The sequence below is a fragment of the Lagenorhynchus albirostris genome, chromosome 9 (assembly GCF_949774975.1).
Source record: "Lagenorhynchus albirostris chromosome 9, mLagAlb1.1, whole genome shotgun sequence".
Taxonomy (NCBI): Eukaryota; Metazoa; Chordata; class Mammalia; order Artiodactyla; family Delphinidae; genus Lagenorhynchus; species Lagenorhynchus albirostris.
This window is the reverse complement of record NC_083103.1, coordinates 104,506,532-104,522,865: the sequence shown is the minus strand read 5'-3', so window position 1 is coordinate 104,522,865 and position 16,334 is coordinate 104,506,532. Positions and strand designations below refer to the sequence as shown.

Genomic DNA, 16,334 nt, shown 5'->3' with positions numbered 1-16,334 from the left:
CCCGCTACCACGTCCTGAGGGAACCAGCGGGGCCTGCCGCATCCGTGTGCGCGTGTTTCCCAAGTCCCGTGAGCGATTAACGGGTGAGCGTGGCACACAGTGGACGCTCCGTGCACGGACGTCCTTCTCCCCTCTCCCTGCTGCCCGTTCCCAAGCCCATCCCCTGACCTCCACATCACACGTGTGCCTCCAGCCCTGGCACCTCTCCCACCATATTTTCCTGCTCCCTGGACAGCTGGCGTTGCCCTCACCGTGTTGTACGCTATCCCAGCGGATCCATGTAGATGAAGTGGTGCATAATTCCTTTTGTCTGAATAGCCTCAATCTATCTACTGATGGAAATGAAAATTGAGAATAAATTTGCTAGATCTTAGCCTCCACTGTATTCCAAGTTGAAAGCTGACTTGGATGTCACATACATGGCAAAAGGGTAAGCATGTGTATTCGAAAAGCTGTAGACTGAGAGTTAGATGATCTGGCTTTGAGCTTTGTGTCTGTCATTTATCAGCTAAGTGAACTTGGGCAAGCCACACAGTCCCTCTGAACAACAGTTCCTTCGTGGAGAAAACGTCCTACCAACCTCAGATAATTTGTGTAAGATTTAGATGAAAGAACGCTACATGAGAGTGCTTTGCACATTACCACGTGCTATGGAAGTGTAGGGGATTCAATACCCTGAGTCTTAGGAGAGTGGAGGCATCACCTGCTGGATCAGGATTTTGGTTACAACCAAATCCCTGGGTTGGAGGAGGCTGTAGGCAGAGGAGGAGAAAGAAAAGCATAAACTTACCTAAGTTAGAGAACACCGGAATCGGTAGCATAAGTTCTCTGTGTGATGGCAAGTTGGCGAGAATTGGAGGGACAAAAGAGCCACGCTAGCCATGTCTGACTCAGGGCTCTGGGGCTTCAAAGCCAGCGCCAGGCTGGGCAGACGTGTAGAGGGTGGACCACCCTCCTCCCCCTCTGAGTGTGGAGACTTGGGAAATAAACACAAGATCTGAGGATCAGAATAGACACTTCATATTTTTACAATAGCAAGAGATTGGAAACTCCCAAATGCCCGTCCATATGGGACTAGTTAAATAAATTATGGAAATTCATTCAATGATACACTATGCAGCCATTTTAAAAGGTGAAAAAAAAACAAAAGGATGTTGAACACTATGTATAGTATGCTACCAACTGTGGGGCAACGTAAGATTTATTTGCTAATGTATGTTTAAAACATGTCTGCAGGGACAGGAGACACTGTAAACCCTGGTGGGATCTACAAAGGGGACTAAGAAGCTGGGGAACAGGCGTGCGGGAAGATATATATGCCCCTTTTTGCCTTTTGCGTTTTGAACTGCGTGACTGTGAGACCACCCTGTGTGTGCGTGGAAGTGCGTGCACGTACGTGTTTGTGCGTGTGCATACCAGTTTTACTGGACTGGATCAATGTCTTGAACCTGAAGCCAATGGACTCTCTCCTTCCTAATACTTAGGTCTCCACCCTAATTTCAGACCCCATGACCCACACATGCAGAAATCAAATCCAGACAGCAACATGCAGGACAAGAACCACAGAACACATGCTGTCAGTCCCTGGGAAACGGCCAAGGGCTGTGGACAGCAGTGCCTTTCTCCCAGTCTCAACAGTGGGAAGAGAGGGCTTGGACGTTTCTCCAACTGGATGGCCTCTCCCTGCCGTGTCGATATAAAGGGTGGGATGACAAGCATCCTCCCTAACGGTACAAGAAAAGTCAGCGTCAAGTGGAGGAAGAAAAGATGAGCCACACATGTGAAACAGTTGGGGCTGGGGAGGTGGGTGCTAAGAAGGAAGCTGATGGGAGTGTGCAAAGCTAAGTTAAAGGATTCTGAGAAAAATTAAGTGGTGTCAGCGTGTCGTGGGTCACAACTCCTGTGAGGGCCAGGGACCCAAATATTTTCTATGGCATCCATTAGTGAGACGGAAGGGTAAAGGGGATACAACTTTTGATCTGGCGTAATTAGCGAGGATGCTGACAAGATGGGAGCCTGATTCAGTCTGGTTCTAAGGAAGCCCCTCCCTCACTGCCCCTCACTGCATTCCTGCTCCCCACACATAGAAATATCTCTTCATTCGGTGTTCCAACGTTCTGTTTTACATTTGGTTTTGTTCAACTGCTGCGTCTGCTTAGCCAATTTCTGCTTAGACACTAAAGCGCCAAGAAACTACACGAGAAGAGCAGGGCCTGGGCAGGGTCAGAACTGCCGGGGATTTTGCCACCAAGCCCCATGCACCAAGACTGCCAGGAGAGCTCTGCAAATGGAATCAGTCTGAATGCAGCTGATGAGAAACATGTGAATGAACGAAGCCAGTACAAACAGAAACCGTTGAGTTTCCCACCGCAGTAGCCTGGAGTGGCTTCCCCAAAGTTTCTACTCAGATGTGTTTGCCTTTCTGTCACCAAGAGGACTCATGCTCATGCCTCCAGATCCTGCCGACTAACCCTGACCTCCCAAAGCCCACGTCCCCTCGAGTCCACTCGGCGCTCAGGGTGCGGTTTGCCCGGGAGCTATCTGGTTCCTCTGTTTGGTACACTTTTATAGGGGACAGGTGGGAGGTAGAATTTGGTCACAATACGGTGCCGCCTCTTCCCTGGAATTGGAAAAGGTTACAAAACCTCACCCACTGACTAGGTGTGTCCCCATCACCCCCAAATAAAAGTCCAAGATGCCTCCCAAATGTTGTTGGGGAATTTGGGGCATTCTCCTGTAATTTCCTCAAAGAAGCATACCTGATATCAAACCATCAATGGCAACATGCATTGTAACACGTCTCAGCTGAAGTTGTAATAAAGGAACATGATTATTTGCCTAGAGCTAAGAAGAACAGAGTTAGGCAGTAATAAAACCTGAACAGAGGTTGTCTAGGAACTTCCAAGGAAGAGGGCACCCTGATTCCTACTAATACTTGCACTGGAGCCCAGCCTGCTGTATCTACAGAATGGAAAATTACAACACTCCCAGGAGATATTAACTCCAGACAGATGTGGTTCTGGCAGTGTCCGGTTTCCTTTTCCTGATTCCATCTTCACCATGCGGCCTTTTCCATCTTAATTGAGAGCAGTTGGCCAGCTCCAACGGCCCTAACAGATAGCGGCCATTAGCTACCCGGACATTACGCTTTATCAATGAGGCACCGTGTGTTTAGCCGGCGTGATTTTGGGCAAATGCCACATAGGGATTTGGCATCTGCAAAGCTTTGGTTCAGACCTGGGACCGACGGTGATTGATGGTGCTGTGATTCAATATTTAGGAATCGTTGAGCCGCCAGTCCAGAAACAATTAAACCACTGGTCAGAGAGTTGTTCTGCTTCTTAGGTTCTCTGAAGGATAACTTAGCTACGTGTTACTCTGAGCATAAACATTACGCTGACCTCGATCCAGGAATTTAAACAGTGTCATTTAATGTAAACGCTAGCAAATACCTTCTTGCTGAAGTGGTCTGTTTTCGGGATGGGTTAGGGTTTCTTCTCTCCAAAGGACTTTGGGGCATTGGATTTTAAACTCACAGTCAGATCTGCGTTTCTTCTCTCATTTGCATGGCGTGGCCTCCCAGGCATCCACAGCAGCTGCTAAGGTTGAGAGAGCCCCCTGCTGATGGCCTGCGTGTAACGTCACGGCACACGGCAAGGAAAACTGGGGGAAGTCTCAAGATCTCCCGAATCTGAAAACTGTGACCTGTCTCTAGACCCAGAGCAGACTTCTGCTGTGAAAATCCAGGCTCTAGAAATGTCCTTTATTTCCTCAAAGTATCCGCTTTTTTTCCAATTTTACTCTTCCGGGAAGTAGAACAAAGGAGGGCGGTCTGTCTGTCTCTCTCTCTGCAACTGCAGTGCCCTGATCCACTCCAGGACAGTTCTGCTCTGTGTGTGCGTCCTGGAGGAAAGGAGTGGGAGCCGCCTGAGTATATATAGAGTCCCAGAATCATGGCACTGAATTTAGGAGCATTCACCCTTTGTGGCGCGTCCAGACGGAGAACTCTGCTGAGGCCACAGCCTGAAAGAGGAATTCTTCCCGGCAGCTGTGGCCTTGATTCTGGAGGTTAACAGCTTAACACCAGGGTGTGGTGCCCAATTCCAAAGTCTGAAAATTAACGGTGATAAGGGCGGGCCGCCTGCCAAGGCCTGCAGTGTGAATCCCAAGAGAAGCGCTTTCTATTTCGGGACCTCTCTCAACCCAGCGCACGCTGTCCTGTGCTTTGATGCATGTCCCATCTCTTCGTCTATACGTTTCTTCCTCCAACTCTTTTATTCCTAAACTTTCTAGAGTTTTCAACCCATGGACAGTGACGACAACTTACTCCCTATCCCATCTAACTCTCCGAAAAGAATAGTCATGAGGTCATATGAGTCAAGTACCTGACCCAGATGTCAGCAGGAAGAACCAACGATACAACTTCCCCTGCCACAAGTATCAAAGGGAAGGGAGAGGAAATGGCAAACAGAGTATCAGACCTGGATGACAGGGAACAAAAGAACAATAAGGTCCTTTTCCTTGAGACGGCTCCCCTGGAAAGAAAAAAAGAAAAGTGAAATCTCGCGCCCGCATAATGTAGCCAACACTGCCAAGAACTGCATGCAAAAGGAGTCATCTCCGGAAAATCAAGAGATCAAAAGGTCTTCGGTGCTCAGAGTTCTTCAGGGACTCCCCATTGCCCGGTAAAGTCTGAAGTCTTTAAGAGGGTATTCAAGTTTCTTTACGTTTTCTGCCACAGTCCCTACCTGACCCAACACATGTATGCAGAGCTCACTCTGGCAGCTACACCGCTTTCACCTCATGTTTTCTTGCTCCTGTTCCTTCCTTCTCCTTCTGTCAGGGGCCTGCCCGTCCTTCAAGAGTTAGCTCAAATGGCCCATCCTCCGTGAAGGCTTCTCCAGCTCTCCCAGACCGAATAAACTCCTCTCTCCCTTAGGTTCCCAAAGGATTCTTGTTTATATCCTGCCTCCAACCCCACCGTCATAATACTTATGTACGGTCCTGACAGTTCAGTCTCCTCTGCGGTTTATAAAGTAAGATCCAGCCACGCATTCATTCCTGCATCTCCCCTCGAATTCCCACCTCCACCAGGTCTCTCCATGCCCCACCATTCCCCATCCTCATTCCTCCTGTAAAGGAACTATCATAGCTTCTTCTGCATAGGAGATTCTCAACACACTTCTTGTTCCATTAAATTACGTTAATAACTAAGAAGATTAGGAGATTACAGTTCACTCCAAATACAGAAGAAGGGCAGTACCATGACAACGGGCAAGTGAGATATTACTTCAGACCCTAAGTAATAAGAACCCTCATTTGTCAGTTCCAAGAAGGCTCATCTAGAAGCTGCTCAAGATTTTTAATTTCTTCAGGTTACGGCCCCTGCCTTCTACATGTGAACAGAGAGCACTGAGAACCATTTTCGAGCAACTGTGAATCAGGAACCACTCCCCACCCACCTTGCTCAAGACAGTTTACCGCCATCTGCTAGAAAGTTGTCATTAAAAATGACCCAAATATGCTATGAGCAGGGGGCAAGTGCTGACCCCGGAGTTGTGCAATGACCAGCCCTAAGTGGCCTTAAACATGAGAAGTTGAACATATCTGTGGACATAAAAAATTATTCACAACCTAAAAGTTGCGAGTTATGTTTTATTCGGCTGGAAATTTTAGGACTTCAAGCCCGGGAGGCAACATCTCAAGTAACCCTGAGAAAACTGCTCCAAAGGGGAAAGGTGGGAGCCAGGTTATATATCAACAGAAGTTTTGCAACAAAGGACAGGGAGCCAGAACATCAAAAGGTTATTATTATTTTTTTAATATTTATTTATTTATTTGGTTGTGCTGGGTCTTAGTTGCGGCAGGCGGGCTCCTTAGCTGTGGCATGCGAACTCCTAGTTACAGCATGCATGTGGGATCTAGTGTCTGTGAGTGAATCCCTGGCCAGGGACCGAGCCTGGGCCCCCTGCATTGGGAGTGCAGAGTCTTAACCACTGCACCACCAGGGAAGTCCCCAAAAGATTATTTTTAATGAAAGAAAACCAGATATCCCAAGTTAAGGAATTTAGCGCTTTTCTATGGATGGGAAGATGCAAGAGTCTGTGCTCACTGAAATCATTCCTTTGATGTGCACCTCAGCTCTCTGGGGCCAGTATCCTGCACTTTCTCATCCCGAGTCTCCTCAGGGTGCACCGTGGGGAGTGGCTGCAGCCTGATGGCTGCTAGATGGCAGGTATTCTTTCCTTCCTGAGTTCCCTCAGGGCTCTCCAGCTCACATCCATTGCAGTGGTGGCTGCAACTGGTGATGACTGTGACATACTTTGTTTACTGATATGGCAGGAAATACTCCACCTTTCATATGCAATCAGTGTTTGTCCTTCAAGATGGTCGTCACAGTGGTACATTGACTTTGGCGTTCAAATCCAGGTGAACTATTTTAACCTTCAGTTTCCATGCCTCTGAAATGGAGCTAATAAAATCCCTCTTCATCAGGTTGCTTTTCGGATTAAATGAGATTTTGAATATCAAGTACTTAATGACTCACAACAAATGCTCAGTAAGTGAAAGCTATTCTTATTACAGTAATGCTTCCATAATTTAATACATTTCTGAAAGTTTTCTTTTGGAATCACCTTCAAAGCCCTTTTATAAGCCACATGTAAAAATCGTGGGGGGTTTTTTTCTAATTTTTTTTATTCCTTATTTTTGCTAAAATATTACCATATTTGAGTCTCCATTTTATTAATCAGATTTATCTAAAAATTATATTTAGAGGTTCACAAAAGTCAAATCCACTATTTAAAGAACAAGTGCTGCAATCACTGACTAGACACTTCAGGTACTTATGGAATTCCAAAGGCATGGTTCAAAACTCAAATGTTGTATAAAAAGCACTTACATCTTACTCAAACATCCCAGACCCATTCTCCACAATATCTAGAAAAAGGTTAGAACTGTTCCCAGTTTAATTCAAATCAAGTATTTACTGAATAAATATATGAAGGTTATTGAGGGATGACAATTGTAAAAATCAGGTCTTCTGAATCCATAGACTAGAATGCCAAGAAACCCAAAACTGTGGAAGCAACCCAGCGTGGAAGCTGAGTTAAGCTGACATTCTAGATGGCTCCAGGGCACTTCAGTGGTGGGATAGTCTCTGAGCTCCCTTCTGGACCTGAGAATGACTTAGTTATTACCTCATATTCCAATTTTTCGCTGCTTAGCCAGAGAATGTCCTTGAAAGGTCACTGGATTCACTCACAGACACTGCCAAAGCTCTGATTTTTCAAGAGTGGATTATTATTCATTCAATCAACAAGCACTTCCTGGCTCCTCTTGTAGATACAGCACTTAACACCGTAGGAGTTACAAGGAAGATAACGCACGAACCCTGACCTCATGGGGATTCCACTCTAGAGGAGACTAGAATCTAGAATTCCAATGTGAAAAATGTCAGTTCTAATCAGTGTATAAGACTACAAAGAATCTATCATAAGTAATTAATGACTCATTGAGTAAAGAGTAGAAACAATGCACGCTCTGGAGAGAAAGACACCAGTGGGAGTGGTCATGGAGGTCTCGGAATGAAACTCAGCCTTAGAGGATAGAAATGCTTTCAACAGGCAGCGAGAAGGGGGACTGTTCCAGGGGAGGGGACCATTACAACAATGGCATAGTGATATAAGTGGCCTTGGAAAACGGAAAGCGGACAAGACTCAAACAGAGGCTAAAGTAAGGACATAGTGGTTATAGAATGGGAAAGGTAGTTTGGGACCATACTGTATAGAATCTGAATGGCAGGAATTCATACTTAATCCTGCAGAGTCTAGGACGGGACACTCCCCTGTTGTACGTTGGAGAAAGTTAGGCAGGAGATATGGAAATGCTAAGCTTTCAATGGGCCCTTTTGACATGAGTTCCAGAGTCAAAGGGCTTCACAGGCAAATGGGTCTAACTTTTCTGCCTGGAAAAAAAAAATGGGGGGATTAGCTGTACATTTCAGTCTTCCGTGTTCACCCTGGCCTCTCTGACTGAGGGTCACCAGTAACGGGCAGCTGAAGCAGGAAAAGCCAAAGAAACTGAGAGCTGCTGGTGGCTGGAAAGAAATTGTTCCTGGCAGAGAAATCTGCCCCATCGATGCCTGGGATAAAGCAGTTGGGATTAGGTGGTTCGCTGGGCCTCACGGCATGGTCTGTGGTGCTGTCAGCAGTCTTTCATCAAAACATGACCGTGTAGCGCGCAGTGGTGGCTGGTTTATGTTCTGGATATGAAACGCAGGCTTACGTGTCCGTCTATTTATATGTGCACCCAGGCCTGCTGGATGACTACCATTCCATTCAAGGGAGGTGAAATAAAACCCTCTGGTGTAGCACGCTGAGATACACACCACACATTCCTGGAAGCAGCAGGCAAGAAAGGTTTGCCCTGCAACCACAAAAGAGAATACAGTAGGGGAAACCACACAGTGGCATAACAGACCACAAAGAGAAATCCACTCTCAGAGTGTGGAAAACTGGTCTTGGAGAAAGCAGTAGGTGGGATTTTGAACAAACCACGCGGACTCTGAAAGCAACATGAAGGGCCCTGGGGGCACCACCTGTCCCATCTGCATCAGCTCCATTGTCCAACTCCAGTCTTGTTGAAATCCTTGCATTGGGAGCCCACGTAGTTTGCGCTGACTTCATGCCGCCATGCCTTAGGCATGCCCTACAACCGAGACTAAGCCAATTTCCACCCAGAGGAAAGCAGATTGCAGAAGTCAGCATGGTTGGTTGTGTGGGAAATGGCTAAATGGAGTTTGAAGGCTCCCAGAGTTACCACCGGTCGGCAGTGTACCCTGACGAAACCCGCTGCTTTTGTGGACTTGCAGTGCCAACCGCCAGCCTCCCACTCCTCTCGGGTTCCCCACCCTTGGGCATTTATAGACAGACCCATATTTCATTTTGTCGGCCTAATGCTCTCCCAGGTTACCAGGACTGAATGCTGCCTCTTTGGAACTGGTGCTCAGCTCATGGCACTTTTCACGCACCTCGTTTTGTCTGATTATTTACATACACAGCTTCCCCCCCCCCACTAGTTTGTAAACTCCTGTGGGTGAGACATAATCGCCCTCTCCCCACATCACCTTAAACATCAGAGATATTCAATAAACTCTTACTGAAAGTATATACAAATATATTTTGTATAGTTGGGAAACTATAAATCATCTAAAAAAAAAGGAAACTGTTGAAGCTTTGTGAGTGGGAAACCAATTAGGAGACAACTGCCATAGTTGAAGGGACAGTTAGTGAGCGTCTGGAGTCAAGGGGGCGGAGAAGGAGACGTGAGGCCTCAATACCTGTTGCCGACTCCTTCACTGACTTTTAGGGCAAAGTGACACCTAGGCAAAGCACAGATCACCTCCAAGATGAAGATCACAGCCAAACAGTATCGCTGTTTGTCCAAACTCTGACTTGCTCTGAATGGATAATTGGGTATTAAAGCCAGTACTATTCTAATAAAAAAGTAGAGGGACAGTCAGGTTTGGGGAGGTGACCACCAACCTTGTTGCTTCCTTCCCTCCAGCCTCCCTCACCTCCATCCCTTCCTTTCCATCCCCACAGTAATCCTTTCCCCAGCCAGTCCTCACATCCCCTTCTCTCCCCTGCCCCTTGAGTTAAATGCTCACTAACTGTCCCTTGACCTGCAGCAGCTGTCTTCTAATTGGTCTTCCACTCAAATATCTTCGACAGTTTCCAGTTTTTTTTCTAGGTAATTTATAGTTTCCCAAACATATCCCACACATTTCCACCCCCAGATCTTTGTTCAAGCCTTTGCAGGGCCTCTGGACTATTTTCCCCCATATCTGCCTATTCAAATTTGATTTATTCTTCAAGATTCAGTCTAACCACATCATCCTTCATTGAATCTTCCCTGAAATTTCCTCCTGGAAGCAATTTCTCTTTTTCTGAACTCTCATAGCACTTGGCACCTTTCTTACTGTATTTGGCATACTCTGTATTACAGTTTTCCATGTACATCTTTGCTCTCCAATTAAAATGGAAATTCCTGGGGACACAAACTTTTATCTTATCTCCCATAGTACCATGCATTGTTAATTTCATATAATACGTCCTCCATGAATACTTGTTGAGTGAAGGAATATATGAATGAATGAGGATATAAAGCAATATAAATAATTGAATGAATGGGATGGATTGTCAGTATTTCCCAGACTTAAGGAAAAGGAAAGTCACTCCAGATGCTCATCAGGTTGAACCTCTTATCGTTACTTAGGTTAATTATTATTAGCCTCATTTTACAGACAAAGTAACCGAGGCCAGTGTAGACCAAATGCTTATGGAAATCATATTGCCCAATGCAAGGCTCTTTATTCTAGGCCATTCTGCTCAATATTAGCCTCTATTTTTTAATCTCTGGCATATATGTCATGGGATTCTCTTCAAGAAGACCAGAAAAGATACCCTAGTTCTTTTTATTCCCTTCTCATTAACCCCTTTTTTTAGTCCCATGCCTTCATAGAGGGTACAGATGAGCACTTATAATAGGAAGATGTCCTACTCTATATAAACAGGGCAGACAGGGTCTAAATACATCCAAAAAGCAAAAGTTTTTCAGGATCAAAAGTAATTCCCAGAGAATCCCCTGGTGGTCCAATGGTTAGGACTCAGCACTTTTACTGCCGTGACCTGAGTTCAAGCCCTGGTCGAGGAACGGAGATCCCGCAAGCCAAGCAGCTCAGACAAAAAAAAAAAAAGTAATTCCCAGATTAGAGTCTATGGATACGGTGAGGAGGGAATTTTATCAAAAGAAGCAGCCTAATTGTGCAGAATGTGAGAAATCAGCCAATCACAGACGCCTCCATCAGCAGGCAGGGCCGGGAGAACAACTGTCTGCAAGTGTTCCTGTCTCTCCTGGCCACAACGCTACCAGGACCTCCTTGGTAGATGGTTCCCTGGACTTGGTTCAGAGCCCATGAATGGAAACTCTCAGGACAAGCTTTTTCTTCTTGCTGCTGGCAAACTGCCCCAGAAGCATTCCAACCCCCTGGGCTCCACCGGGAAGCAGGCATCAGATCACAAGAGCAGAGCACCAGCTACCAGGGACAGGGTGGACCTGGCTTGGTAGAGGCCCCAGGCTCCAAGAAGGGAGAAGATCACTAAACAGGCTAGTTCTGCTACAGCAGGAAGAGTTAAGCCTGCTCCTGAGAAATCTCTGGCAAACGTTCTCACGGTATGATTTGTGAACAGCAGTTCCTGATAAAAGCTCAGAAAGAAGATAGTAGTTATTAACACCCTTTGGGCTGAGGCCTACACCTCCTTTGACAGTCTTTCTGCATGTTAGACAAAGGGGTGCAGAAAATCAGAAAGATTTACAGGCAGTTGGGGGTTAGTGCCGCAGCCTGGAATCAGAAGGTAGTTCTCACCTGGCCTTTCTAAGAGATAAAAAGCTAAACGGTTCTGTGCCTCTATGTCCCCAGCCGTAAGATGGGTTTTCCTGGACTGGGAGTGTTGTGCTTGTATGTGAGATGCCAGATCTACGCTCCACGCATCAGCCACATGTCCTCAAGCCACATCAGCCTGGAGTGGGAACCGTGATGCTCACTTCAGGCTCAGTTCTCAGCGGTAACAAGAACCTTCCTCGTGGGCTGCTTCCTCCCGGCAGCTCAGTCCCCGGACGCCGTGCCCTTCCTCTGGCTGCGGCGACGCCACTGGAGCCCCAGTCTGGGCTGTGGGCCGTGCTGACCTTACAAACCCTGGTGTGGCATTCTAGCGCTCGGCTCCAGCACTCCCCTCCCCAGAGGGCCCAACTGCTCCTCTCCGGTTTCATTCCATTCTCTTCTTGGGCTCCCACATCACACAGACCTTGAAGTACCTGACTGGTTTCTGCACTTCACTAAGCTTCCTTGAAGGGTTGGGGTAAAAGACCATTCGAAAGGTGTCTCACCATGTTACGTTCTTTTTTTTTTTTTTTTTTTTTGTTTTGGCCAAGTCCCCTGCATTGGAAGCATGGACTTCACCACTGGATGACCGGGGGAGTCCCAGTATACTCTTCTAACGTTGAGGGCATATTTTAAAACATAATCACTGAGCCTTCATCACACTTATCAAAAATAACAATAATTCCTTAAAGTCCTCTCCTACCAATCCCTATGCATATTTCCTTGATTTTCCCAGTCTTTTTACTGTGGATTTGTTTCCATCAGGATCCAAACAAGGGCCTCACGATGCATTTGGTTATCTCTTCTGAGTCTATTTTGTCTGATAATAACTCACCCTCCCTTTTTCTCTAATGCCATTTTTGTTGCAGCATAATGCATTATTAGTTGGAAAGACTGGGTCATTTCTCCCACAGAATGTTCCACCTTTTGGATTTAGCCAATTGTATCCTTGTCATTTAAGTAGTTCTTCCATCCCCCATATCTCCTATAAATTAACAGCAGTTCTAATGACTTGATTAAAATCAGGATCAGTTTTTTAGGCAAGAAACGTTAGATACTTCCTGTTGCATCTCCACATATAATGTTTGTGTTGTCCCACTTTTAGGGAGGCTAAGGTTGATCACAGGGTGTAGGTGGTGTCAGCCTGACCCTTCCATCGTAATGCTCCCCACTGACATTTCAGCTAATAGTTTTAGCCTCATTAATGGAAGTTGCCTAGATCAGTTATCTCTTTAGAGGTAGAAAATAGTGCATTTTAAAGAATTCTATCATTCCTTCTGCATTTATTGGTTGGAATTCTCCTATTATAGGACCTACTTGTATGAAAGATTTAGTTACCCCATAATATATGGCATAGAAAAGATAAAATACTTTCTCATTATTTATTCATTTTCAGAATAAAAAAATATTACCCTAGCAACTTCCAGTGGCAAGGTTATTAGGTTGTTTGTGATTTTTTTGGTTTCATTATGAACTCATGTTTTTTATGTATTTGATGGGTTTTAATCCATTGAAGTTATTATTCTTTTTGATGCAGAAATTGCCCTATCTTGGCCAATAAGGGCCCCTTTAAAGTGGTTCCTGTGTTGTTTTGACATGACCTCTAATAGTCTGGGAGAGTTTCCTTGCAAAACAAGTGGTCCATGGCTCATCATGTAGATTTCTTGTCCCAGACCTGGAATCAGCCATTTCACCATGGGAAATGGTATTTAGAGACCCATGTCAGGATTTTTATTTAATTAAGCTTTGCAAACATAATTGAGACTTTCTGTGTGGACATCTCTTGCATCTCACTGCCCTTTTTTTTTTCCATTGGAGGTAAATACTACCATGAATGTGTTATTTATCCTTCTTGTTTAAGTTTTTATTCTTTTACTACATATTTTGTATACATACATATTGAATGGCATTGTCTTGCAGATACTTAAATCTTATAAGATGGTATTACACTGTGTGTATCTTATTTCAACCAGTGTTTTCCACACTATACTATATTTTTTATATTTACCCATATTGGTAGATATATTGCCAGGTCATATTAACTGCTGCGTTTTCTTTCCTGGTATAAATATACCACAGTTGTGTTCCTGTTGATGAATTCTTTGGTTTTCAAATTTTGCTATTACAAACAATACTGCAATGGATATTCTCCATCACACCTCACTGTGCATAGCATGAGAATTTCTCTAGGGTATACTTCTAGATGTGAAACTGCTCAGTCTTCGGGTATGAGCACCTTCAGATTTCCTAGATACTGCTAATTGCTCTCCAGAATGGTTGTGCAAATTGATACTTCCACCAGCAGTGTACAAAAGTTCCCACTTTCTTCCTACAATCTCACTCAAACTTGGTATTATCAGACTTTTTAATTTGCGAAGTGATTTCTCCTTGGTATCTTAATTTTCACTTCTGTGACTGCTCGTGAGGTGTGTCGGCTCCTTGCGTGGTTGTTTCTATTGCGTTTGAGAGCATAGTAGTTAAGACCATAGGAACTGAAGCCAGACTCCCAGGCTCAAGCTCAGCTCTATCACTTAACTATCAGTGATGTTAGACACACTATTTAGCCCTTTCTGTGCTCGTTTCTTCATCTGTAAAGTGGGGGTGATAAACACCTGTCTTGTAGGGGCATAGTAAAGATTAAATGAGTTAATACATCTCGAGTGCTTAGGACAGTGCCCAGCCATCATCATCATCATAATCATCATCGTTATTCGCTCGCCGGGGTTCTTTCTATATTCTGGATACTATTTTCTTTATTAGATTTTGCATTTTAAATATCTTTTCCCAAATGTCTGCAATTCGTCTTTTTACTTTGTTTTTGCAGAAAGTTTTTTGTAATGTGATGTGATAAAATGTTGTCCTTAGTTTTTCCTATACAGTTCAAGGTTTTGGTGTAAAGCCTAAGAAATCTTTCTATACACAAGGTCATAAAGACCTGCATTTTCTTATAAAAGTTTAAAGTTTTGTTTTTTTTTTTTTTTTTTTACTTGTAGGGTTTTAACCCACCTGTGATGTAAGAGAGGGATCCAACTTTGTGTTTTTCCACACACATAATCAATTTTCCAAGCACCATTTATTGAACGGTCTTTGTTTTCCCATTTATTTATAATTCTACATTTATTACATATTGGGTCCACATATGTGTGAGTGTGTTTCTGGGCTTCCTATCCTGTTCCATTGATTCATTTTCCAATTCTTGTGCCATCCCACTATGTCTGAATTTCTAAGACTTTTATTTTAAAATAAGCCTTCATATCTCATAGAACAAGTCCCACCTCCTCTCTTTTTTTTTTTTAACATCTTTATGGAGTATAATTGCTTTACAATGGTGTGTTAGTTTCTGCTGTATAACAAACTGAATCAGCTATACGAATACATACATCCCCACATCTCCTCCCTCTTGTGTCTCCATCCCACCCTCCCTATCCCACCCCTCTAGGTGGTCACAAAGCACAGAGCTGATCTCCCTGTGCTATGCAGCTGCTTCCCACTAGCTATCTATTTTACATTTGGTAGTGTGTATATGTCCACACCACTCTCTCACTTCCACCTCTTCTTTTTTGAAATGGAATCTCAGTTCTTGGCCCCTTGCTCCTCCACAGAGTCTCCCGGAGCCTGAAGGACAGTGTAGACTGTGTCTAACATCTGAGAAATCTGGCTGGTAGCTGCTCTGACGACGGAGCAAAGGGAGGTATTAGGGAGATCCCACATCCCCAGAATTTATGTGAGTGAAGTGTGGAGGTATTTCCCCTGAGCCAGTTGTGGGCCACAGGAAAGACTTGCCTTTGTGGGATCATCTTAGACCCATGTAAGAGGGCTAGCTTCTATAAAGAACTAGAGCTGATGGTAAGCTAAGTAACCCGGTGGAAAAGATGCACTCTCCCATATGAATGACATTGGAGATGAGAGATTCCCAGAAACAGCAGGTGCCCCAAAACGCCCACAGAAGACCTTCCGGATAGAAAAAGTCAGCTTTAAACCTCCGCCCAGTCCCGGGTGGTCTGATAACCAGCTCATAACGGGGCTGGGCCAGTAGGACCTTTCCCTTTGCTCCCCTTTCTTTCCCTGCTTCAATTCTAGAGGAGCCAGAGACCACCTAATGAGTGCAAGGGGAGGAGGAGAAAACCTAGTCGAGGAAACAGATGGCACACACACCGTGCTGTCTATTCCCATTGCAAGCTTTCCACCTGTTGCAGACTCAGGCTGGGGATGAAGATAAGCTTCAACTTGGTGATGCTGGAAGTTTTGACTATTACCTGGGACTATATATCTTAATTCATAAACTGAGACCATTTCTCATGATCAAAGGACTTTTTAGTTGGAGTGGCCAAAAAAGTGAATGAGTTTTCATTTATTCAGTGGCAAGGAAGAATTGGTCCACAATTCAGCTTACAAGGACAAGAGCGGGAGGCAAATAAGGACACTGCACAACCGTATTCCACGGATCCTACTCATGTGAGGTACTTATTATCTTTATTATGTTGCTGAATTAAATCTGCTAATATTTTACCTAGGAATCTTGCATCTACATTCTTAAGTGTGGTTAATAGATAATTATCTTGTCCTTGTCAGCTTTGGTATCGAAGTTATACTAACTTCATAAAAAGATCTGGGGAGCTGTCCCCCTTTTCTATCATCTGAAACAGGTATAATATAAGGATTATATGTTTGTTGATGACTTTGTAAAACTTGTCTCCAAAACCATCTGGGCCCGACTTTGGGGTGACTTTGGGGTACAGGAGACTGGGTAATATAACCTATAATTCCACTTAGGTACAATAAGGTCTCAGTCACTGGGAGGCAAACAAATGTGGGGCACCATTCTCCCTGTGCATCGTGGAACCCTCACCCGCCTCTTAGGCCCCTCAGGTAGCATGGATAGCCCAGGGCT

At 44.7% G+C, this 16,334-nt stretch overlaps 1 long non-coding RNA gene across 1 annotated transcript in view; it reads right to left on the bottom strand.

Moving 5' to 3' along the window:
* Positions 1–1,066: 1,066 nt before the first annotated feature.
* The window catches only part of LOC132526442 (uncharacterized), a 58,736-nt gene continuing 43,468 nt past the window's right edge, over positions 1,067–16,334 (bottom strand). The window contains exon 5 of the long non-coding RNA XR_009542572.1: positions 1,067–4,535. This is a non-coding gene — a long non-coding RNA (uncharacterized LOC132526442). The remainder of the gene's footprint in view (positions 4,536–16,334) is intronic.